The 24,084-nt window shown below is 47.1% G+C and overlaps 1 protein-coding gene across 2 annotated transcripts in view; it reads right to left on the reverse strand.

Moving 5' to 3' along the window:
• Nucleotides 1–1,501: 1,501 nt before the first annotated feature.
• Nucleotides 1,502–24,084, reverse strand: part of LOC106505250 (uncharacterized) — a 96,031-nt gene continuing 73,448 nt past the window's right edge. Inside the window, exons 3-5 of one of the 2 annotated variants that reach the window (XR_014819066.1) lie at nt 20,323–20,487; nt 10,767–12,125; nt 1,502–2,562 (exon numbers count right to left, since the gene is read on the reverse strand). The gene's annotated coding sequence lies outside the window, so the exon portion shown is untranslated. Of the gene's footprint in view, nt 2,563–5,663; nt 7,621–10,766; nt 12,126–20,322; nt 20,488–24,084 lie in introns of those variants that run through there. The other variant, XR_014819069.1, reaches the window with a different exon arrangement.

Genomic DNA, 24,084 nt, shown 5'->3' on the forward strand with positions numbered 1-24,084 from the left:
AGCTCCCACTCGAGCTGGTACCTCCGCAGCCTGCTTTATAGTTATTGTTCAGGCTTCCCTTCGACCGCATCCTCGCTGGACCCACCTCTCTTATATCTCTTCTAATTTTCCTCCTTCGTTGCGCTGAGTCCATCCTCCAATACCTGGGGCCGGTCCTGGTAGAAAGCAATGGCCTTATTTTATACTCAACTTGGAACTGCCAGCTTTGCTGGGGGGGGGGGCATTTCTTCATGTGGCAAGAGGAGGGGGTTAAGTAACGGAAGGATTTTTGCTTTGGTTTTTTTGTTTAACTCATTTCCTGCCAGGGGTCCACTATTGTAAACAGCGGTGGCATGGAAGACAGAGGGAGAAGGAGGAAGAGAGCAAGATAAGAGGTCACGGAGAGGTTATGTGCTCCCTGTTTTCCAAGGTCGCCTGGCGTTTCAAGGCCTGGCTGTCTTCAAGGAAGTGGGTTTACAATTACAGGCCTGTCATAAGCTGTTGCTTTGGGGTCCAGGATACAGGCTCATATTACTGTGTTTCTACAGGAAGTGATGCCAGGAGAGGCTCAGAAAACTGAGGTTGACTCAGGTGGGATTTGGTGACTTGGGGGGGCTTCTGCGTCTCCTGTCTATTTTCCTGGCTGTCGGCTAGCTCTGACTCCTACGAAGTTAGGGAAAAGCCCATGAAGACGACTACGAAAATGACAACAACTCATTACTGTTTCATACATAATTAGGAAAGTTGGCTTTGATGGTTTGAAGAGGTGAAAAACAGAAGGCTGCGACCATGCGTGGGAGCCCCATCATTTCCAGACGGAAGACTGTTGGGGTCACAGTTTTGTGGGAAGGACCAGAGCCAAGGGACTTACCTAGAAGCCGTGTTTCTGCGTGGCAGGTGCTGTTTTTCCTTAGATTCCTGCTTATTCGCGGGCAGTTGAGGGGTAGCTGATGGAGATTACGGGGAGAGCCTGAAAATTGTAAAAAGTTTTCAAGCTGCTCATTTCCACACTTCTTCTCACCCAGGCTCCATGTGTCTTATTTTGAACACCGTTGGCATCGTTTTACACGTGGAAGCAATATAGAAGAGAGTTGAGATAAGCATCCGGGAATCCTAATTGAATCTGACATGCAGTGTATGTAAACTTGGAGCGGCCTGACAGTTTGCAGAACTGTATTTCTTACATCAGATGTCAAAACACCTACCTGCCGGAAAATACCTACCAAAATTACCTGCCAGGTTACCTGTGTTAGTCACTCCTGGGGTCTAGTCATCCAAGACCCTATTAGAATGCTAGATTAGAATAAAAACACTCATTATTCCCTATGAATAACTTAGTATAAATTTAATTATCATATTACCTAGTCAGTTACCTGCCAGATCCTAAGGGAGATGTAGGATTGGTAAGTCTAGATATATAAAGAGTGATTAGAAAGATTATTTTTCTCGTACGTTCTGTAAGTGCAGAGACCATTACTTCTGAGCTAGATTGTACTTCATAATGTCAGGAGAACCCAAGTGCTTTTTTTGTTTGTTTCTTTGGTTGGTTGTTTTTGCACATGTACTTTCCATTCTCCAGGTCATCTCATAGCTCATGATTGCTGCTGAAGCTCCAGCCATCACATCTACATCCTCACCAACAGAAAGATGGATGGAGGAAAGAAGGGTATGATATCTCTCTTTCATTTTCACTTATCTCTCTTGGGCCAGAACTTACACATACACTTCTAAATTTAACTATAGGAGAAGTCAGAAACTCTGGGCTTTAATTTGTGCTGTGAACATGGATTCTATTATTATGGAAAAGGGGGAGAAAACCCTGAGCCCCTGATGCAGGTTTACAGCTCCCATCTACACTGGTGCCACTGTTGGGGTTCAGTCACACCTCAGCATTTCGACCAATTTTGTAGGCAGTGCTGATGCGTCATCGAGGTGGAAGGCTGAGAGTCATGAGTGACCGGCAGAGCTGGTAGCGTGCTGGGGGAGCCACAGCACTCAAGGACACGGCTGCCAGTCACCAGGCTTGCAGATGCAGCACTCTATCAGGGAGGAGAGGGCCCGGACACCAGGACCCCGAAAAAAAGAAAAGAAACAACATTGCAGCTGCCTCTTGAAATTCAGCTGGGCTTTTTCACAAGCACATGGAGCACAGGGGAAATTCTCAGAAACCCTTGGAGACAGGGAGGGGGCCTTCGCTTTGGACCAGGATCCGTCATTAACCAACAAGCAAAAGGAAGTGAAACACTGGCTACAGTTAAAACCTGCAATAAGTCACAATTTAAAGAGAAATTCTTTCTGTGAGTTTAGGATATGATTTGGGCAGAACTTAAAGAAGCATGCTTCTGCCTCTGAGAAAAGGTGTCTGTTCTGCTCAGGAGAACGGATGGTGGCTTAATTATCCCCAGTTGAATATCAGCAGCAGGTAAGTCGGCTCTGGTTCTTTTGTAACTCCGGCAGCGTTGACATCAAAGCCTCCATGGCCTCCGTCGGTGTCAGTATTACCCTCGCACGCGTTTTCCACTCTGCTCTGTTGCTTCCTTTTATGCATAAAACCTCAAGGCAGAATTATTTCAAAGTTATGGTCTAAAAAAAATTAGGGTTTTCATGGTAACATTAATTTATTTCCCTTTTTTCCATGTCCTAGTCTAAGATTTTGCAATTAGCATGATAATTGGAAGTTTCAAATACCGTGGTCAATACGACGGGTTTAATGTTCTGTTTTGCTTTTTCATAAAAACTTCGATGTTCTAATTTTATAGCTTTCAGTGCTTTATGGCTTTGTTATTGCCGCTGCAAAGGTTTTGTCTTAATAGATATGGAAGTTTTTAATAGTTGCATCTGCTGACATCTATTTGGCTCTTATGTTACAGTAACAAGTAAGCACATCAGAGGTGAGATTAGAATTTTGCAATAGACACAACGGAAAAAACACTGGTGACGTGAACAATATTGCTCAAGCTTAATGGATTTTGTTTCCCCCACCAGACAGCATAGATTATTACCTTGGCATCCGAAGGTTGTGTACTTATAGTAGGCCAGTGCTTTAGGCAAGAGAGTGGCAGGTGACAGACACTGTTAGGCGTCTATCCTGTTGTCCATGCTAGACTTGTTCTTTTGGATCAGAAGCCTGATGGGAGAAAAGTTCAACTTTCCCCCCGCTTTTATGTGGAGGTGCAGCCACAGGACTAAATTCTGCCCAATGAGGTTAAGAGGAAGCCTCCTAGGATGAAGGATGCTCTTCTTTCCTTTCCCTCCTTTCTGTCTCCACAATGCAGATTTTAGATCATGAAATGATGACGCAAGGTTGGTGAAACAAGAGGACAGAAGGAGCCTGGATTCCAGAAGACCTACCATCTTCGTCCTGGAGGTGAACTCTGGTTTTTTTCCCAGCAAGAGAAAGTTCTTTCTGGTGTCAGCACTACTGTTTAGGGTTTCCTCAATGAGACACCCCAGATTAATTCTGGGATTCTGAAAGGTGGGATGGAGGATACACGTCAGAAAGAGCAAAGTCAAGAACTGTCTATTCTACAAGTTGTGCCCAAATTAGGACTCATACTCCCCTTCAAGCTTCTAGACCAAGGGGTATTTGTCAGCTTTCTATCCTCTGCAGAGACTGGCCAATGCTCGAGCAGATACACAAAATAGCTGTTGAATGAATCAATAAACAAGTGAAGAAAAGGAAGGGGAGATGGAGAATGTGGAATGGGTGATTTTTTTTTTTTGCTTTTTAGGGCCACACCTGCAGTGCCATATTAAAGTTCCCAGGCTAGGGGTCTAATCAGAGCTGCAACTGCATGGAAGCTTCAGCAACGCAGGATCTGAGCGGCCTCTGTGACCTACACCACAGCTCATGGCAACACCAGATCCTTTACCCACTGAGCGAGGTGAGGGATCGAACCCACATCCTCATGGATAATAGCTGGGTTCATAACCTGCTGCGCCACAATGAGAACTCTCTGATTTTTGCTCATTAGACTAAAAATACATAAGGAAACTTGTTTGGGGGACTCAAAAATCAATTTTAAATTCATGATGGATGAGGAGTTCCCGTCGTGGCGCAGTGGTTAACGAATCCGACTAGGAACCATGAGGTTGCAGGTTCGATCCCTGGCCTTGCTCAGTGGGTTAAGGATCCAGCATTGCCATGAGCTGTGGTGTAGGTCACACATGAGCCACAGCCGCATTGCTGTGGCTCTGGTGTGGGCCAATGGCTACGGCACCAATTAGACCCCTAGCCTGGGAATTTCCATATGCCACAGAAGTGGCCCTAGAAAAGGCAAAAAGACAAAAAAAAAAAAAAAATTCATGATGGATGAACATGCTTCAGAGTGATTCAAATGCTAAAGTATTCTTAAACTTAGTCTTAAAATTGAATATCCATAATTAGCCCATCAGGTATGTATTGAACACCTATGAGCCCAGTGCTATGCTGGGTGTATAATAAGGTATATTTCAAAATAGTTTCTCATTTGTGGTGTATGATACTTGATGCAGCCCTCTTGAGCCTCATTCTTGCTCTTTCTCACCTCTAGGGTTGTTTCAAGGTGGTGGGAAGACAAGGGAGAGCCTTAACAAATACCCTAGTGACCCTAGAGATCTGTCTTTTTCTCTCCTGCCCACTGGTGTAGCCCATGTACCCTCTCCTGGTATGGAAACCAAAGAAGACACCTGTAAGAGCCAAAGGAATAAAGCTCTAATGGTGGAATGTCAGACATATTGCCAAATAAGGAGAGATGTAGGTAGCAAACAAATGTAGACTGGTTCTGCCCAAATGTGCTACAATGAGGGTGAGATTCTACTATTCTTAGAATCATCTTTTCGGGGCTGCTTGAAGTTCCTCAGCCTAAATCTTCTTTGCTCATTATCCAGTGCCTGGTGTTTGTGACTTTTTGGAGATATATATATATAAAAAAAAAAAGATTGTCAAAGTAGCATTATTGGCATTTTGGAGTCATCTGAAAGGACTCAGAACCACTATTATCTCAAGGGAATGCTAACGAGATCACTCTAGATTTGAATTTCCGTTTCATTACTCTTATCAGGGGACTTGGGGGAAGATGCCAAAGTCAGATTGGTCAGCCTATTGGGGTTAGGATCTGAGCAGGAAGGTCTCTAAATCCACCCTGTTCAACTGAACTTTCTGCAATAAAAGGAATGTGGCTCTGCAGCCCCTGACATGTGGCAAGTGGGACCGAGGAACTGGTTTATCGCATTTTATTTAATTTTAAATGATTTAAATAGCCACACATGGCTAGTGGCTACCATAACGGACAGCATAGCCCTAGAATGTTTTGTTCTTAGTTATCATCAATGGGTCTAGAGAGCAAGGAATTAAAATCTTATCCAAAGGAGAAGGCTGAGGTCAGCCAAGAAAAAGGCTGCCAAAATGGGTGGTCAAGCTTGAGAGGTGGTGGCAAGAAATCAAAGCTGAGTGCAGAGGACCGACTGGGGCCAGAGAGAGACAAGGTCAGAGGGAGAGAATGAGGTCAGAGTCTCCAACGGGACACACGGCCAGCTTCCTAGGCCACAGCTCAGGACCCTTTGCCTAGAGCTGTATGTTTAAGAGCTCTTAGCTTGCATTCAATTGCCCCAGGCTTCTTAGAAGGTCCAGGCCTGGATCTCCAGAGCACATTTGGCAACAGAGAGAGATGCATTTGAAGACCACGTATCAGAAAGCCAGCAGCTACATTTTATAATATGCCTGTGTTATAATAGGCATAACATTTAATATGTAGATGTCCTAATATGTTGCCATATTCGGATTCGTTAAGTAAAAATCGATATTTTAAGTAAAAAATATTTTTCTGCTCATATGTGGCTTTGGGGTTTTTCATAGGGTCTTTTTTCTCCTGGTATGAGAAATCTTATTTTGCCACAAATCAACCAAATACCAAAAAAGAAAATTTGGCATTAAAGCAAAAGACACATTTTCAATTCAAAATGTTTGTAATTTTATCTAAATACATATAATTTTACTTTTCCATCTTGAAGTAAGAAAGTATGTGAAATCCTACTTTAACAAAGTGTCAGAAAGCCCACCTGGCTGTGACTGGCATTTTCAGTTGCCCTGGAAACAGGCTCAAGACTCTGCTCCATTGTTTCAACTTAATGGGACAATACAATAGTCCAGTGTCTTCGGGGTCCTGCTGTTTCATGTGTCTTGAAATTTATCACTATAGATACTGGGTACAATTAACAAAGACTTTGGAAGGAGGGATCCTGAGAGCATCACTGAATCATGCCTTTCTAGTTTTTCTCAATGTGAGGTTTCTTTGGAAATGCAGAAAAAAGTCAGGGGGAAACATAATCACATAGGGAATTGGTCTCTGAAAATCCTTAAAGTGAAAGAATTTTTGAAGAGTTCGTTTTTCTCAGCCAAGGCTCAGAGGGGCTGGACTACTGGGTCGAAGACTTTTGAGGAGAGAGAAAAACCATCTCTGCTCCTTCAGTCTTAAACGTGTGAGATCAGATGTGATCTTGCGCCTTCTCAGAAAGGCTGAGATTTACACCTGTTGGCCAAGCTGACAAGTAGCAGGAGAATGAAGACTGTGGCTAGGAAGTGGTGTTGCTGGGGGTGGGATGGAGGCAGGAGAGCCAATCGTGTGCATGGACACTGTGTGATTGGCAGAGACGTTGGCCTATCCAGGCGTGGTGGGGAAGGACAAACATTCAGGATAAAGATTCACTAGTCAGGAGAACTCTGATTTTGCTAGCCCATTTCCGGGGTCTAGGTCGTGGACTGCTTGGGTCTTGATGAGAAGAAGGATGGATTGATATATTCTGGAAAGGAGGGAGACTCACTCTGTGCTCACCCTTGGCCCCACTTCTGAGACACTGAATCAGAAGGTCTGCAATTGAGGTGAGAGTGGTGGGTGGCGAGAGCGCCCCAAATGATTATTATCTTCATTCCTGGTGAAGGGTCACTGTCCTACTCGATGCAACCATAACATAGGGCAGATCTGAAGAGGAAGGTACATGCAGGCAATAGGCAGTAGCGTGTATGGGAGGAGGCAATGGATTTTGCCATTTGAGATGAATAGATGGATTTTGACAGTCTGATAATAGAAAGTAGCTCACAGCGGGGTCTGCAGGTCATCAGCATCCATGTCATCTAAGAACTTATTAAAAAAATGCAGACCCTCGGGCCATATCCTAGGCCTGTGTGAGTCTGCATTTCAGCAGGTTCAGCGGTCTAAGACCTCCCTTCAAATCCATCCTGCACCAGCTTCCAGTGGTGGCAGGAACACAACACCCTGCCTAGAAGGTGCCAGACTGCCTTGTTCACAGGATATTGACCTCCTGTGAACGCTCTCTGCGCCTCAGCTTCCCCGTCTGTAAACTGGGGGCAGTCCTGTCCACCACAACGCTGGGCTGTTACAGGATGAAATCAGAAATCCAAGGAAATCCCTTATCTGGAAGGGAATAGGTGCTCCATAAATGCTCGACCCTAGTCAGTGTTTTCTTAGTCTGATGGTGGACCCATCTCCTCACGTCGGGGTCGGCTTTGGGACCTCAGGTTCCACACTGAGAGTGTGAGGACAACACTGGCAGCCACTAAGCTGCACCGAGGGTTATTAGACATATCTGTGTCCTGTGGTCTGTAGACACCTCTGCAGATGGCCTGACGCTGCTGTCGACAGGCTGCCAGAGGAAGAAGGACCGTATGAGTCCAGTCCCTGCAGGGAGGCAACACCTCCCGAGGGCAAGAGGACCACCGAGGCTTTTTTGCAGCCCAGTGAGAACCAGACCACCCTCAACGCTGCCATAAGGGGAAAGGTCACTGGGCTCAAGTCATCCTTCCTCCTGCCTTATGGTCCCCCCCTTCCCACGTGGACTGGATCGGACCACCCAGGAAGAGACGTTTGCTCAGTGGCTGGTGGGTAAATGACAAGGAGCGGCAGGGGTGGGCCACCCTCAGCTCTGTCCCAGGGTCCCCTGGACTTCTCTCTCATCCTAGACAATCCTTGGGCCTGCTGACGACCCGGGTTCTGACACCCTCAGTCCCCCCTTTTCATCTTGACTTTCCTCCGAGGGTGCAGCCAGCAGGTCTGGGATACGTTTCATTGTGTGCAGGACTGAGAGACAGATAAAATCTTCTGCATTCCCTTCCTGTAGCTTGCTCAGGGCCTGAGGGGCAGAAAAGCTGACCAGGGATTTATTGCTGCTCCTGGGAGACTTGGGAGCTTTTTGCAGGAACATTACATTTTTTTTCCCCCTGGGACTTAGTCTCAGTCCCAAGTGTCCTGGGACACGGTCAAGGCCACCATGTTAAGGCAGCCACTACTGGGCCCCTCGAGGACCCCCAGGGGCCTGAGACAATGCCCTAGCTGGGACGGAGAGAAATTCATGGGGCACCGGCTCCTTGATCCCCGTGCAATCCCCCTGCCTTGACACTTCCTTCTGCTTGGAGAATGGGGTCCACAGCCTCTCTTTCTGCAGCTTCCTGCTCCCCCAAGACAGCCTCTGTGAGTGGCCTACGTGGCCACCGTTACAGGTGCAAAATCTAAAACCTGAGTCAGCACTTGAGGAGCGGACACTCTGGGGAGCACATCTTTGCTTTTCCCTGCCATCATCTGTTGTCACCTCTAGAGCCATCTGTCAAGCCTTTGACAGCAGAACGTCATCCCCCCACTCCCCCAACCCCCCGGGAAAGAGGGTCAGATTTCCAGAAATGCCGGTTCCAACCCTCTCAGTCGTCCGATGTCCTGAAGGACACCCCCAACCCCGGCCGAGCTGCCCTATTGCATCTCCAGTTGCCTGAAGGACTTTCCGTCTGGGGAACTGTGCTTGTTACCGTTCAGAGGAAGGCACATTTGTGATGCTCCAAGGTAGTGGAGAAGGATGCCGGCTTCTCCTGGGCTCTTGAGACGACAGCGTTCTAAGGCTATTTACCACCTGCCGTGGAAGGGACTGGAGGGTTTGCTCCAGAGACGCAGCACCTGCCGGCCCTCGCTGGGCAACTGCAGACCTTCTTCTCAGAGAACAAATGGCACAGTGGGACCCTTGGTTCGGGAGCGGGGCATCCGTGTTGGGGGGGGGGGTGTCTGTGTCTCTCTGGCATCCTCTAAGAGGATCCCAGGTCTCAGGTGAGTTCTCAGAAGGAGAGAGAGCTCTGTGCCCATTCACCAGCCCAGGGTAGCTGATTGGCCCCGTGTTCCAGGGCGGTGCAGCTTCCCGATGCTTCCAGGGTGTTGGGGACCCTGACCCGGGCCAGGGCAGGGGGTCGTGCAGGTCCTGCCCAGAGCACAGAGAGTGGCGAGCCTCTTTCCGCAGGGAGCATTGGGCTGCTCTGAGACAGTTCTGTCCTTCAAGACAAAAGGGTCCCTTGATGTAAGAGAAAAGGCGGGTCCCAACGTCTTAGTTCACTCCTGCTGGGGAACAAGCCTCCCATTCACTTTCCAGAGGGTCTCTTTCCCTGGGGCCGTGGAGAAGGCCGCACTGTTAGGAGACTGGAAAATGGCAACGTGGGCCGGGGAGGCCCGGCGGCTGCGAGCTCTCAGGGGCTTCGATCCTTGGAAAGAGGCCCCCTCCCTCCCCTTTCGGGGAGAGGCTTATTCAGGTTCGAGCCTCAGAAGCGTTCTCTTTTGATCCACCAACTGTGTCCTCGTTTCTTCTCAGACCAGGGGAAAAATGACTGCAATAAAACAAGCCTGGGCTTTCCTTATTTAGGACATGCTCTGTCACCTGGACTCAAACCACCAGGTCTTCAAAGCCCCAAGACATATTCTATAAAGAGCAGGGAATCGTTTGAAGACAGGTGGTCCGTTCTTCACAACAGAAAAGGATGTATTCTTTGGATAAGAGCAAAACTTCGACTCTGTCCTGTTTTGCTGGGGAGAGCAGGGGAGGCTCTCGTTTAAAGTATTAAATCACTAGAGCAGAAATCCAGGAATACTGGAACACACCAAAAAGGACCAGTTTTCAGAAGGAATGAAAACACTAACTTTGGAGTTCCCACTGTGGTGCCGTGGGTTAAGAATTAGACTGCGGTGGCTCAGGTCAACATGGAGGAGCAGGTTCAATCCCTGGCCCTGTGCTGTGAATTAAAGGATCCAGTGTTGCCACAGCCGTGGTGTAGGTCAGAGCTGTGACCCGATCTAACTGCGAGCCCAGGAACTTTCCACATGCAGCGAGGGCGTCATAAACCAAACCCAGCACTACCTCTGAGCCATCCTCTCCCGGTCCTGGGTCCTGGTCTGTCAAGTCTCATCTCTCTGTGAGCGACTCTAACACCTGCGTCTGGATGCTTCTCTCTGGAGCTGCAGATCCACTTTCCAATGGCTGCTGGATTTGTCCACCTGTGAGTATCTTGTCCCCCCAAGTTGAATGTCTCCCAGACTGGACTCCACCCTCCCCTTTGAAACGGCCCCTCCTTTTGACTTATTTCTGCGGACAGCATCAACTTTTGTTGCTGAATGTTGTCAGTTCTCTCTCAAGTGATTCCAGAACCTTCCCCCTCCCTAACAAACACCACCGTGAAAGACCTTATCCTGCTCCTTTGCTGACTGCAGCAGTCTCCTGCCTCGTCCAGCCTTTTCCCGCTCCAAGCCTTGTACACAAATCATGCAGAATTAACTTCCCAGAGCACTCGTTGTGACATCTCATTGCTGTAGTGAACACTTGTCAGGAGAAGTTGCCCAACGTCATCGAACGTCCTCAATATTTATAAATATTATAATTTATATATACTATACATATGTTATATACTCTTACATATATTACTATATTATATAGTATTGTATATAATTCTATAAAACACCAGCCCTTTAATATGCACAAAAATTTACCTGGGAACTTCCAGCAGTTTCCTGAAGACAAAACCAATGCTCCATTTATGGTTGCTCCATTTATGGCAATTAATCTATGCAGAACAAAGAAACCTTGAATTAAGTGGGGTAAGACAAACCCCCTCAAGTTTTTCAGTTTCCCTGTAAAATGCAGTCCGTAAAGACATCATAAACATGTTGGCAGTGGGATTTCCTGCCAATTTCCTGTTTCCCATTCTTAAAACTAGGCTGATACAGTTTAAAAGTGTAATTCGAAAGGCTGTCGCCCAATAGTATAAAAACGTGGGGTTTTCATCAGACTTTCTTTGCTACACTCGGGTGTTCCGTCGTGTTGTTGATGCTGCCAGGTCACGGTGATATTTGTGGCACGCATGGGAAGTGAGAACAGGAGAGGAAGGGTAATGAGTTTAAACGAACTTGGCATCCATGGTGAGCGTAGATGATAGCAAATGTTTTCTTTGCCAAGAAAAGGGAAGCGATCAAACTGTAACTAGATCCCGTGTAGAGTGTTGACAATCAAGCTGAAGTGGGGCAGCACAGCCTAAATCACTTGGGAAACCACGCTGGTTGCTACTAACAAGAACAATTTGGCTCAGAGTCAATGTGAGCAAGACAGCACCAGCCAGACCCAAGGCCACGGTCACGGGCAGCACTAGCCCTTTCCGCCGCCAAGGAATATTGATGCTTGTGGAGGCTTCACATGAAGCAAGGTCGGCAGAGGGTCCAGGTCTGATTTTTGACAACTGCTCCCATATTCGTGGGGCTCAGCAAAGTGCAGAGCTTCCTGTTCTGATCCAAACATCCTTTCCTTCATTTCATGATCTTCAACATCATCCAAGGAAGCCTGGGGAGAGGGGGGTTCACAGTTAATACTGCACCCCTTTCTATGAGCATCCTCAAAGGTTTGGGGAAGCCTCTGTCTTTCAAAAGTGGAGAAGAGCTTCTCAAAAATTAAAGATTTTTAAAAATTCATGTGAGGGTGAAGGTTGGACTGAGACAAGGAAGCGCTTGTCATCGTAGTAAAGGACACCAAGTCTCAACAAGACCGTCCATGTGGCGGAAAAGAAGAAATTAAATCCTCCAGGAGTGTTATCTGCATAACATGAAAAACTTCTTTGACTGACTTGTTCCCTTTCTTTCTTGTGTGTGATGTTGTATAGACGCAGTCACAGACAGGAGCAAACGAGAAGAAAATGAACGGTGTGCAGAAAGACATCATCAAAAATGCTTTTTGATGATAATAAAGTTCCCCTTTAATGGTTTAGAATTTTCTTCCAAGTGAGACTTGATGGGTTTTCCGTATATGTAGGTCACACATTAGCACGATCTAGGGCCTTTGGGAGCTGTTGATCTCAGGGTCTAAAAATCAAAGAGGAGAATTGAATTTTGGAATGGTCTCATCATAAAAGGCTTGTTCCTGGTGCTTATTTTAGAAAATAAGTCATTAAAGGAAGTAGACGCTAATGCAGGAAATCTAAGATCGAGGGGAAAAAATCACGAAATCAGAGGACAGGCATTTAGCAAAGGCAGCACCAATAGGAAAACAGAGACACACAACTCTGATGGCCCTGAAAGGTCTGCTGGTTTGAGGTCTTATTATAGAGGAATGTGGCTGCCAGGCTGGGGAGCATGTTTTTAGGTCACTAGGCATGGAGGAGCCATCGATATTTATTTTTCATTTTTGGTTTATCAGTTGCCAACAACAGAATCTACTCGTCCTAGTCCAAGCTGAAAGAGAATTTATCACACACTATTAGGTAGCTTTTAAAAACTTCAGGTGAGCTACCCAGCTTGACTCCAAAGCTAGGAAATAGAAGCTGCCGCCATGAAAAACACCCCACTCACACGCCTGAGGATCCAAACTCCCAGCTGCATTTGACAGAAGAACGGATTCCTAATGCAGTCATCTTCTCCCATGACTTACTTCTGGTTCCGTTGCTCTGGCAGGAACCTCAGGTACCCATGATGCATAGAGCTGAAATCATAAACCCAAGCTCAAGCTGCAAGGGAGTCTGGGATATGAGTCCGGCAGTGCCATGAGCTGTGGTGTAACATGAGCTGTGGTATAGGTTGCAGGTGCAGGGCAGATCCTGCGTAGCTGTGGTGTAGGCTGGCAGCTACAGGTCTGATTCGACCCCTAGCCTGGGAAGCTCCATATGTCACGGGTGCAGCCCTAAAAAGACAAAAGAAAAAAAAAAAGAAAGAAAACTTTCTCTGATGTTCCAAACTTATGGCATTTTTAAAAAAAATGCAAAATGAAATCAAGTAGAAAATATAAGAGTGTGTTATGTCGAGTAAGAATAACTGTTGTTGCCAGAGTCTTTTGTTTCAGCAATGTTTTTGTGGATGCGGGTACCTGGATGTGGTGTAAAATATATTTCTCACCGTGTGTCATAGTGGAGCCACTGAAGAGGGACGTGTTCTTGGGATCTGTGGCTAGAAATGCGGACAGAAGACGAAGAGGAAAGGGGAGACTGTTACGGAGGAAGACACACAAGGACTTTCACTGGACCGGGTGGGATTTTCGTTTTATGGTCTACAAGACTGCCTACACAGTACCAATTCATTCCTGTAGGTATAGACAGCTGTCCTCTAAGTTTATTCTTCTGAGTGCGTAGGCGAGACAGGTGCTGCAGAGCTGCAGATGGTCTTAGCTTTCCACACCCATCCCAGCCCAAGGATCTACTCCAACTGCCTCCACAAAGTCCATGCCAACGACAGCGAAATGTCAGATTAGCTTTGCAGGGCTTTCAAACGCCGAGCCATTTGGTCACCTCTTCTCCTGGTGGTAAAGTACATTGCAGATGTCCTTTGAAAGCTCATTAAATATAAACAGTACCCCGAAGGATCGTGATTGTACAAGATGTTCCTGATATGAAGTGATTGCTTTCATCGGGGAACAGTGACTCTTGCATAGTTTGCGCAGTTGGAAGTGTTCAGTCCCCAGAAAGAGAGAAAAAAATCCAGGGATGCTTTCAGTCTTCTGCACAAAGTCACATAAGACTCTTGGGCGTTCCAGCGCCCTTGTTTAGGTGGCATCACGTTCTGGTCTGGTCCCCAAGAGCCTGTCTCAGGCAATGGCCCCATGTGGGTCCAGGAGGCCCCACTGGTCTTTGGAAACCTTCCACCCTGGGTCACTCTTGGTCCTAAGGCCACTGGAGTGATGATTTGGTGCCAGAGGCAGGTTGCTCCTCGTGTGTCAAAGCTTCCCGGAGGTGCCAGATGACACGGAGGATACAGCCTCACGCTACCTGAGAACGTGCTATAAAAATCAACCTCTCTTAAGGTTCTTCAAGGATTTGGTACAAAGATTTTTCCTCATCCATGACATTTTCCGTCTCTTCGGAATATCAACACTTAAGGCTTCCTTTGATCGACATGTTCTCGAAAAGTCAGGTTTGTTAAATTTTGATACAATGACTCCTGGTTTCCCTGGTCTATTCCTCCAGCATCAGTTTTATAAATATCCATATCTGACTGTTCTTCAATAAAGAATGACTCCCGACAGTTTCATTTCTTACCCTACTTCCCTCTTCTGTCACAGAGAGAACTGTAAATAACCCCTGGGCAGGTATTGGATGTGTATGGGGGGTGGCAGGATGCTACTGTTTAAAAGCACCCGAGTTCCCACTGTGGCACAGTGGGTTAAGAATCTGACTGCAGCAGCTTGGGTCCCTGCAGAAGCATGGCTTTGATCCTTGGCCCAACGCAGTGGGTTCAAGGATCTGGTGTTGTTGCTTGGATTCAACCTCTGGCCCAGGAACTTCCATATGCCATGGATGTGGGCATAAAAATAAATAAATAAATAAAAGCATCCCAGCAATCCTTTTATAAAATCGAGAAAGAAAGGAACTTGAAAAAAGAAATGAGGAAGGAAGTAGCAAGTGCTGGTTCTAAGGGAGCCGTGTGGCTCCAGCGACCTACGGGGTGACACCTCCCACAGCTACTGAGGGTTCCTAGATTACCTTTGAGCAACCTTACGCTGGGCCGTGAGGACTGGACTACAGCCACGTCCTAAGAGCACAAAGTCATTCTGACCGGAGAACATCAGCAAGAAAGAGTAGAGATGTTTCCAGTGTGGGTCCTTTCGACTGAGTCCATCCCAGAAGCCAATGGAAACAAACACTTTAAATCACTACCAGACTGGACTGAGAAGACCGCATGTTATCTGACATTCTAAGAGAGTCATGTTCCTGAACTTCATGGAAATAAACACTGCAGCCGCCATAGAATCAAGCATCCGGTGCAAGGAAAGAGCTTCTGCAAAGCCCTGTCTACAGGGTAAGGGGCTGCCTCGCCCAGTGGGCTTCCCCAGAACCATGAGCTGCTTCCGTGCCCTGTTCTCGCCTCTCTTACTTGAGATGCTTGTCAGTAATTCCTCCCCTCTTCACTGTAACAGAACGTACAGGAGCCCAGGGGTCCTCAAACTAGAGCAGCCATGGCAACCGGGTAGAGGGCTTATTAAAACACAGATTACTGGCAGCCTCCCGTCCCCTGAGACTGTAATTCCCTCTCCCTGGGGTTGAGTCTGAGAATTTGCATTTCTAACAAGATCTCCAGTGATGTTGATGCTGCTAGTTCTGGGCCCGCACTCTGGGAACAACTGCTTGAAGGACTGTGCACAGAGCTGGTGTGAATGAGTAAGTGATGAATGAATGAATGAATGAATGAATGAGTGGAGGAAAACCCTCCCTCGCCTCAGAATGAATGTTTTCGCCCTACAGGAATACCTCGGCAAAACATACCTGCTACAGTAAAGGAAGGCTATTTTTTTTTTCTTCTATTTGAAGACAGTCTTTTTCATCCTCCCCAGCCAAATAGCCTGTGATAAGTAGTTTAGTCCTTTTTGCTAATTCCAGGGCACACAGAGTTCTCAACTGTGAAGGTGCCAGAAGTTCTCTGGATTCAAAGTGTGTCTATCCAGATGGACAGATTGGGAAGCCAGACTCTTCATGGCTTTCTCTGCTCTAAAAATTTTCAGCATTTCATCTGAACACATCAGAGCAGGCTGGGATGAAAAGCTGAAATGAGCTTGACCCTACAAAAATGATACCCGCTTGGCCGCCGTGATACCTGAGCATGGAGAGGGCTGGTCTCGGGCCACCGGCCAGCTGGGGCTCCACCTGGAGAGCTTGCTGCGGCTGGCCTGCCTTTTGGCCTTGGTGTGAGCATTTTTCACCCAAATTGGACCACTCCTCATCCTTGGTAACAGGGTAACAGCAGGTTCTGTCAACCGTGGTTGTTTCCCAGCTGTCCAGAGACATGTCGCATGGCACCAGGTTTGCTCTTTGATCATTTAAGCAATTAATTATATTCCATTTTGCCATTGTACTAGAATGACATATTTCCATTGAAGAGCAGAAAAAAGGGGCACATCACTTTCCTACTGGCCTAAAAATAACCCTGTTGACTTGGACATTTTGTATATATCTTTTCATTTCACTTTCTATGCTCAGAATTATTTGTTTTTAATGTTCATATGATGAGTATATTTCCATTATCTTCAGCCAAACACATTTTCTACAGAAAAGGAAGGCTTTTTGTTTTTGACGGCTATGTTTTTCATTCTGTCTGGCCAACTGACCTGTAGTGGGTCGTTTAGTGTCTTTTGTTAATTCAGAACCCATAAAATTCTCAACTGCAAAGGTGCCAGAAGTTCCCTCTTTCTAGCTTAAAAAATGATTTTATAAAGTAAAATTCACAATTCTCCCACTTTAAAAAGCTGATTTAAAAGATGTGATTACTTAGAATCATAAGCTGATTTTGTATTTTACTTTTTTTCATTTAAAGGATCACGATATGTATCTCCCAGGCATAATAGAAACTCCTGTAGAATTACTTTAAAAGTCTCGTTCAAGTCTCCTCATTTGATCAGTTATAGCCAGAAAACACAGCACTGATCTAAAAATCCAGCCCAGAACAATGGTAGGACAGAAAATGTGAAAGGCAGCACTGAAGACTTTAGCGTACAGCTCCAAGGCTGTTCCAACGAGCCGGTAGAACGTGGTAAGACTGTGGAAATTGGACAAATCAGTTATAAATTAATCCTTAAGCCTAATGATTAAGTCTCATATAAAACCAACGTTGAGGAGTTCCCGTTGTGGCGCAGTGGTTAACGAATCCGACTAGGAGCCATGAGGTTGCGGGTTCGGTCCCTGCCCTTGCTCAGCGGGTTAACGATCCGGCGTTGCCGTGAGCTGTGGTGTAGGTTGCAGACGCGGCTCGGATCCTGCGTTGCTGTGGCTCTGGCGTAGGCCGGTGGCTACAGCTCCAACTAGACCCCTAGCCTGGGAACCTCCATATGCCGCGGGAGCGGCCCAAAAAATGGCAAAAAGACAAAAAAAAAAAAAAAAATCAAACAACGTTGAGGCCCACATTGTCAAGTTGGGTGAGTCTTCACTTATGCAGCTCATCAAATGTCCGCTCCCTCTGGGGGAGAAGAAGCCAAGATGGCGGGAAGTGTTCTCTGGCTCAGGTAGAGATGGGTGGTTTCCAGTGGGTCTGAATTGGGGTCTTAACTCTTCCACGCAGAAGATGGGAGGAGACGCTCCAGCTGCCTTCAGGTAGCAAGCGGGTCATCCACCTGTCAGAGGGCAATTTCCTTCTCCATCGAGGCTGGTAAGCAGATATTTCTGACAGCACAGGGGACCAGTGGGGGCCAGCCAGCGCTCTTAGAGGGGCAGTAACACTGTGCCAGAGCTGTTAGGTATGATACTAAAAAGTAAATATGGGCCACTTTTTTTGTGGAAAAATATGAATTATTTAATGTGCTTCTGAACACAATGCCCTCTCACAGACTTTTTTTTTTTTTTGGCTGCTCCTGGGGCATGTGGAGGTTCCCAGGCCACGGATCAAACCCGAGCAACAACAGTGACAATGACAGATCCTTACCCTGCCGTGCCCTAAGAGAATTCCCCCTCCCAGAGCTTTTTTTTTTTTTTGTCTTTTTAGGGCTGCACCCGAGGCACATGGAGGTTCCCAGGCTAGGGGTCAAATTGGCCTACACCACAGCCACAAAAACACCTGATCCAAGCCACAACTGTGACCTACACCACAGCTCATGGCAATGCCGGATCCTTAACCCACTGAGCGAGGCCAGGGATCAAACCTGCGACCTCGAGGATGCTAGTCAGATTTGTTTCCACTGCGCCACGATGGGAACTCCTCCCCAGAGATTTTTAAGAATGAATAGTGGATGAATATATGCATGTGCATACGTATATGCTTAATCTTTTTAAGATCATGGAATGAACATGCATTCCCAAAACAATTTTGAGGGCAAACGTCCTATCAAAATAAAAGACCAAAAAAAAAAAAAATGCTCCCTTAGACCAATAGCTGGAGGACTTCAGAGGCTCGTCTTCATTGAATCTACTTTACCTCTGGATGTCTTCCTTTTGGGGGGGACCATTTTATGATACTTCAATAGTTTATTCCTGCTGTGGCGAGCGGAGAGTTTATCTCCGTCTGACTCATCTCTCCTCTAAGATACCTGTGACCGGTCTGACTTGAGGATGCCTGGGGGGTGAGGGCAGATGCTTCATAATTAGCATCTGATGAGATTTATCTGGAAAATAGTAGTTGTTAAAAAGCCTTTAAAAATGTCCCCTCAGCAACCCACCCCCTGAAGGCACCGTACACGCTCACCCCAACTGTGGGCCAGGCCAGCCTGGGAGCTGCCATCTCTCGCTCCCAAAAGTGTGGTCAGAGGCAGTGGGGACATCACGTCCAGTATTAGGACCAAATGACTGGGGACATTAGTGTAGAAAGTGGGAGGAAATTTCCCTGAACTGATGTAATCAACACAGAACTGTCAGAGTAAAACCCAACCCAACCAAATAAAAATGTCTTCAGGTGCAAAGCAGCACATTCTCTGAATCTGCATATGTCTAAAGGCTGCACGCGCAAAACGCAGCATCAGAAGAAAATTCGATCAATATCTTATTGGTACCACCTCGAGCGAGTCAGAATTATTAAATGAGAAAAACCCCGCGACGTGTCCAAACGCTTTCCTGCTACCAGGATGCATGTGATTGAATTACAGAGAGACAATCGGTCATGTATCCATTCAGCTTATCACAGTCAAGTCTGAGTCTGGGGGAAATCAAGGTGTCATCCTGACGCCCACGGTTCCGTGATGGAGGTGACTGAGGGGCCTCGGGGCTTTTCTGAGTCCCAGCCAGAGACGGAGCCTCGTGTTTTACACTCAGAGTCACTTTCATAGAGCAATGCCGGGAACACACCAATGTCTACAGGGCTGGCCTGGCACTTAAAAGTTAAGCAGCTGAAGGCATGAAGCAAAGACTGGGCAGCAGGAAGCAGAGTGAAAATGTTCACTTGGCCCGGCTTTGAGAAATGCAGCCCTGTGAGAAGGGGGTGGGTGGGCTGTAGTGATTTTGGCCAGGAAGCCACACCCCTCCCCACGGTGTGGCTCAGAGTGGCCGCTGCCCAACCTCCACACCTGCCACAGGCCACCTCCTGTCTGTCACCTGCTTCCCTCTTCCAGCCTGGAGGAGATGCCTGGAAGCATGACTCTTGGCTCCAGATGATGGGAGCAGGGGCAGACGGCTTCTCAGTCCCATTGCGAGGAGGCCCAGTGAGTGGCCACTGCCACAGACTTCCATTCCTGTGCTCGCCTGTTTGCTCTGGGAGAACCCTCAGGACATCCTGGCTGGGGGCACCTCGGGGCTAACCCCTCACCCAGGAGTCAGGGAGAAGTCGAGCTTCTGTGGAAGATCAGGGCGCTCTTAGCAACGCGGACGGCCTGTCGCTCTAGCTTCAAGGGCGAGGGGTTGATGGGGGTCTCGCTATAGGCCAAGGTCATGTTTATTCTTAATGCCCTTGTTTCCTTCCAGCCCTCCTCCTCTGTGTGGGTGAGTCCGCCCCAAGCCTGCCCCACCCTCATCCTGCTGGGTCCCTCACTCCAGACTTCTCCTGATGTCCTATCCTTGTTAAAATGCATGCCCCTGGCATTCGACTTGCCCCCGCCCCATGCCCCGGAGGCTTTGGCAGGACTCTTCATTATCTGGTGGGGGGAGCAGGGCGGAGCAATAAGAGCTCCGCCTTCTATGTGCTTTGCGAGGTCTTTATACACAATGCCCCACTGAGTGCTTTTGACCGTCCTGGGAGGCAGGGGATATGAGTGAGCCCCATGTTCCAGAAAAAGCTCAGAGAGGTCAAGCAACGTGCTGAAAATCTCACAGCCAGTCCAGCGAGGAACCAGGATTCCAGCTCACTTGGAGCAGAAGCAGCCTGTGTTCTTTCCCAGCTTCGCGCTGGTGCTGGCGGGGTCACGGCTGGCGGCCTCAGTGTCAGACCACGGGATGCCTGCTCATGTGGCGTGATGGTTCCAGGCTTCTGGGGAGGCAGCCAGTTCCCCAGCTCTGCCCCTTCCCCTGTTCCCCTCAGCTCCGGTTACAGCTGGTAGCTGTCTTCTCTCCATCTGGGGAGCCTTCAAGTATCGTGATTGCGGGATTTGTGACCCTGGGGCTCGGCTCACGCCTGTGGGACCAATAAAGGTCATCTGTGGGGTAAAACGCGTTGCCGTGAAATGTACCTGCAAATGGCGTGGTTCCGAGAAGACCTGAGCCCGTGGCCTCGTCCCCGGAAGTGAATCTGGGTCCACTCTTCCACCGAAGTGCAGGTGTGAGCAGGGCCTCTGAACCGCACAGTGGGGCCAGAGCCCCTGCATGAATTCAGGAGCCAATCCCCTTCCTTATTTCTGCAGACAAACCAACACTGAGAGTTAAAAAGAGAAAGTGAAAACACATCTGTTAGGTTGATGATGCAGAGGATACAGATTTTAAAAGAAATGTCACTCCGAATGGGTATAGCCTGGAAATTGCTCTTCTTCGCCTGACCTGTGATAGGAATTAAATTTTTTTTTCATTTCCACAAAAAACTAAATTAAGGAAGCTGTTTTAAAACCAGTTCCCAATTGTTGCAATGGTAAGAAATGGCCTTAGCACCCACGCCATGGTCTCCAAATGTCCTTTCAACCGTAAGTTTCTATCCTCTTGCCCATTAATTATTTAGCCACAGTTACCAGTAGCAATAGTGGGTTGTTTTTTCTGTCTCTGCCCCAAAATATGACTTAGAGACAGCGAGCATTCTAAACTGAGGGCTGAGAAGAGGTGCCTGGTTTCCATAACCAAGACTATTGATCATGAATTGTTGAAATGCATTTAACAGATATTTATCTGGTGTCTACTGTGTGGCCCTCATTCTGCTATGATCTCTCTTTAATCACGGATGTGCTTGGAAAATGACCTCAAGGCTTGGTGATGCCTTTGGTCCTCAAGAAGCTCCCCTGGACAGGCTAATGAAGGATTGAATAAAGTGTGGAAGGAAAGAAAGAAAATAAGAAAGTGGCACTTTTTTTTTTTTTTTTTTTTTTTTTGGTCCACGCATGTGGCATGTAGAAGTTCCTGGGTCAGGGAGCAAATCTGAAACACAGCAGCGACCCGGCTGCTGCAATGACAATGCTGGATCCTTAACCTGCTGTGCCACCAGGGAACTCCAAGGAAGTGGTACTTTTGCTCCAGCTGAGGCCACAGGCAAGAGCTAAGGATGTGGTATGAGCACTCCCCCAGCATTTCTAGGAAAGGTAAACAGGAAACCATAGTGGAAAATAATTCAAATGGATGGCTTATTCTCCAGGTTGGAGCCAGCAAAGGATCCTCTGGATGTGTTTGTCTGTGGTGGGGCGTGGGGAAGAGAGGAATGGGAGTTGGGGAGGGTATGAGAGAGGTCAAAGGTGAGCTGGTTTTGAGGACCCCACTCCCCTCAACATCCTGCTTGCCCCCCTCCCAGCCAGACTAAAGTTCACTGCCTCCTGGATGGGTGTAGTTTGGAGCCGCCTGCGCTGCGCCTAGGCTGGCAGACCTGGAGGCCCAGAGGTGCCTGCACCAGGAATTGTCCCACATAGGGGGACCAGTCTGTCTGGTCTGCCGGCCTGGAGCCTCTGCTGACAGGCGTGGCCCTTGGGGGCTGGCCCGGGGTGACCAGTGCTGAGTGGGCAGCTGGGGGCCAATTGCCTCACCACATTCTGGCCCTGTCAGTCACCTGGGAAGAAGGGCTGGGGGACCTCCTGGGGTTTCTGGTCATGGCTGTCTTACTACCAGCTGCTGCTACTCCCGCCTGGAATCGCCCGCTTATCCGCGAAGCCAAGGGCACCATCCTCTGAGAGAAACAGGGTATAACATCATGCTATCATGCACTCATTCCACCAGCAGGCACAGGGCACGGCTGGGGACCACACACAGGGCTTGGTGCTGGGGGAGGCGCCTAAGACCGCTTCCCCATATGAGGGGCTCAATGGAGAACAAGAGCGGATATATAAACTTTAAAAAATAATCACAATAGACAGTGATACATACTGGAAAATTTCATTTATATGACCTTCTGGAAAAGGCCAAATTGGAGAGCATAGAAAGAGAATAGTGGTTGCCAGGGGCTGGTGGAGGGATGTGGGGGTGGTTGGGAGGGTGCTGCGACTGCATCCGTGTCTGTTACATACTAAACATATTTATCAAAACTTGCAGGAATGTAACTAAAAAGGGTGAATTTCACCGTATGTCTGGTAATGCTATTTTTTGAACAGAAAATACATCACAGTAGAATGCGGTAAGTGCTGATGAAGGGTGAAAGGAGCAGAGGAGGAAGTAGCCAGCTCTTCCTGGAAGGGCAGGGGCGGGGGTCAGCGGAGCCTGGATGAGGAAGAGACAACTGACTTGCGTTTCTAGAGACGACACGCAACTCTGAGAGGCAGGGCGAAGAGGGCACCCCAGGTAGGGGGAACAGCACCTGCGAAGGTTCAGAGGCTGGACCGCAAGCACCTTGTGTCCTGCGAGCTGCTGGTCATTTGGTGCCCCTGACACATTAACAGGAGTCCAGCTGTGTCGTTCTAAATGTGATGCTAAGTAGAGGGAACCTACCTCAACATAATAAAGGACGTATGTGACAAACCCACAGTGAACATCATCCTCAGTGGTGAAAAGCTGAAAGAATTCCTGTTGCGATCAGGAACAAGACAAGGATGTCTGCTCTCGCCACTACTCTTCAACCTAGTTTTGGAAGTCCTGGCCACGGCAATCAGAGAAGTAAAAGAAATAAAAGGAATCCAAATTGGAAAGGAAGAAGTAAAGTAAAACTATCACTATTTGCAGATGACATGATACTATACCTAGAGAACCCTAAAGACTCTACCAGAAAACTGTTAGAGCTCATCCATGAATTTGGCAAAATCACAGGATACAAAATTAATGCACAGATATAGACGGCATTTCTATACACTAACCATGAAAGAGCAGAAAGAGAAATTAGGGAAACAATCCCATTTACCATCTCATCAAAAAGAATAAAATACTTAGTAATAAACCTACCTAGAGAGACAAAAGACCTGTCCTCTGAAAACTATAAGACTCTGATGAAAGAAACCAAAGATGACGCAAATAGATGGAAAGACATACCATACTCTTGGATTGGAAGAGTTAGTATTATCAAAATGACTATACTACCTAAGGCAATATACAGATTCAATGCAATCCCTATCAATTTACCAAGGACATTTTTCACAGAACTTGAACAAAATATTTTAAAGTTTGTTTGGAAGCACAAAAGACCCAGAATAGCCAAAGACATCCTGAGAAAGAAAAATGGAGCTGGAGGAATCAGGCTCCCGGACTTTAGACTAGACTACAAAGCAACAATCATCAAAACCGTATGGTACTGGCACAAAGACAGAAATATGGGTCAGTGGAACAGCATAGAAAGCCCAGAATTCAACTCATGCACCTACAGCCAACTAATCTATGACAAAGGAGGCAAGAATATACAATGGAGAAAAGGCAGCCCCTTCAATAAGTGGTGCTGGGAAAACTGGACAGCCACATGGAAAAGAATGAAATTAGAACACTCCCTAACACCATACACAAAAATAAACTCCAAATGGATTAAAGACCTGGATATGAGACCAGACACTATAAAACTCTTAGAGGAAAACATAGGCCAAACACTCTCTGACATAAACGACAGCAACATCTTCTCAGATCCACCTCTTAATGACAGTAAAAACAAAAATAAACAAATGGGGCCTAAACTTAAAAATTTATGCACAGCAAAGAAAACCCTAAACAAAACGAAAAGACAACCCACAGAATGGGAGAAAATCTTTGCAAATAAAGTGACTGACAAGGGATTAATCTCCAAAATCTATAAACACCTCCTACAGCTCAATACCAAAAAAAAAAAAAAAAAAAAACCAACAACTCCATCAAAAAATGGGCAGAAGATCTAAACAGACAGTTCTCCAAAGAAG

The sequence above is a fragment of the Sus scrofa genome, chromosome 11, assembly GCF_054392235.1.
Source record: "Sus scrofa isolate SSC_HxYL_T2T_F1_AM1 chromosome 11, Sscrofa_HxYL_maternal_Yorkshire_Landrace_v2.0, whole genome shotgun sequence".
NCBI lineage: Eukaryota > Metazoa > Chordata > Mammalia > Artiodactyla > Suidae > Sus > Sus scrofa.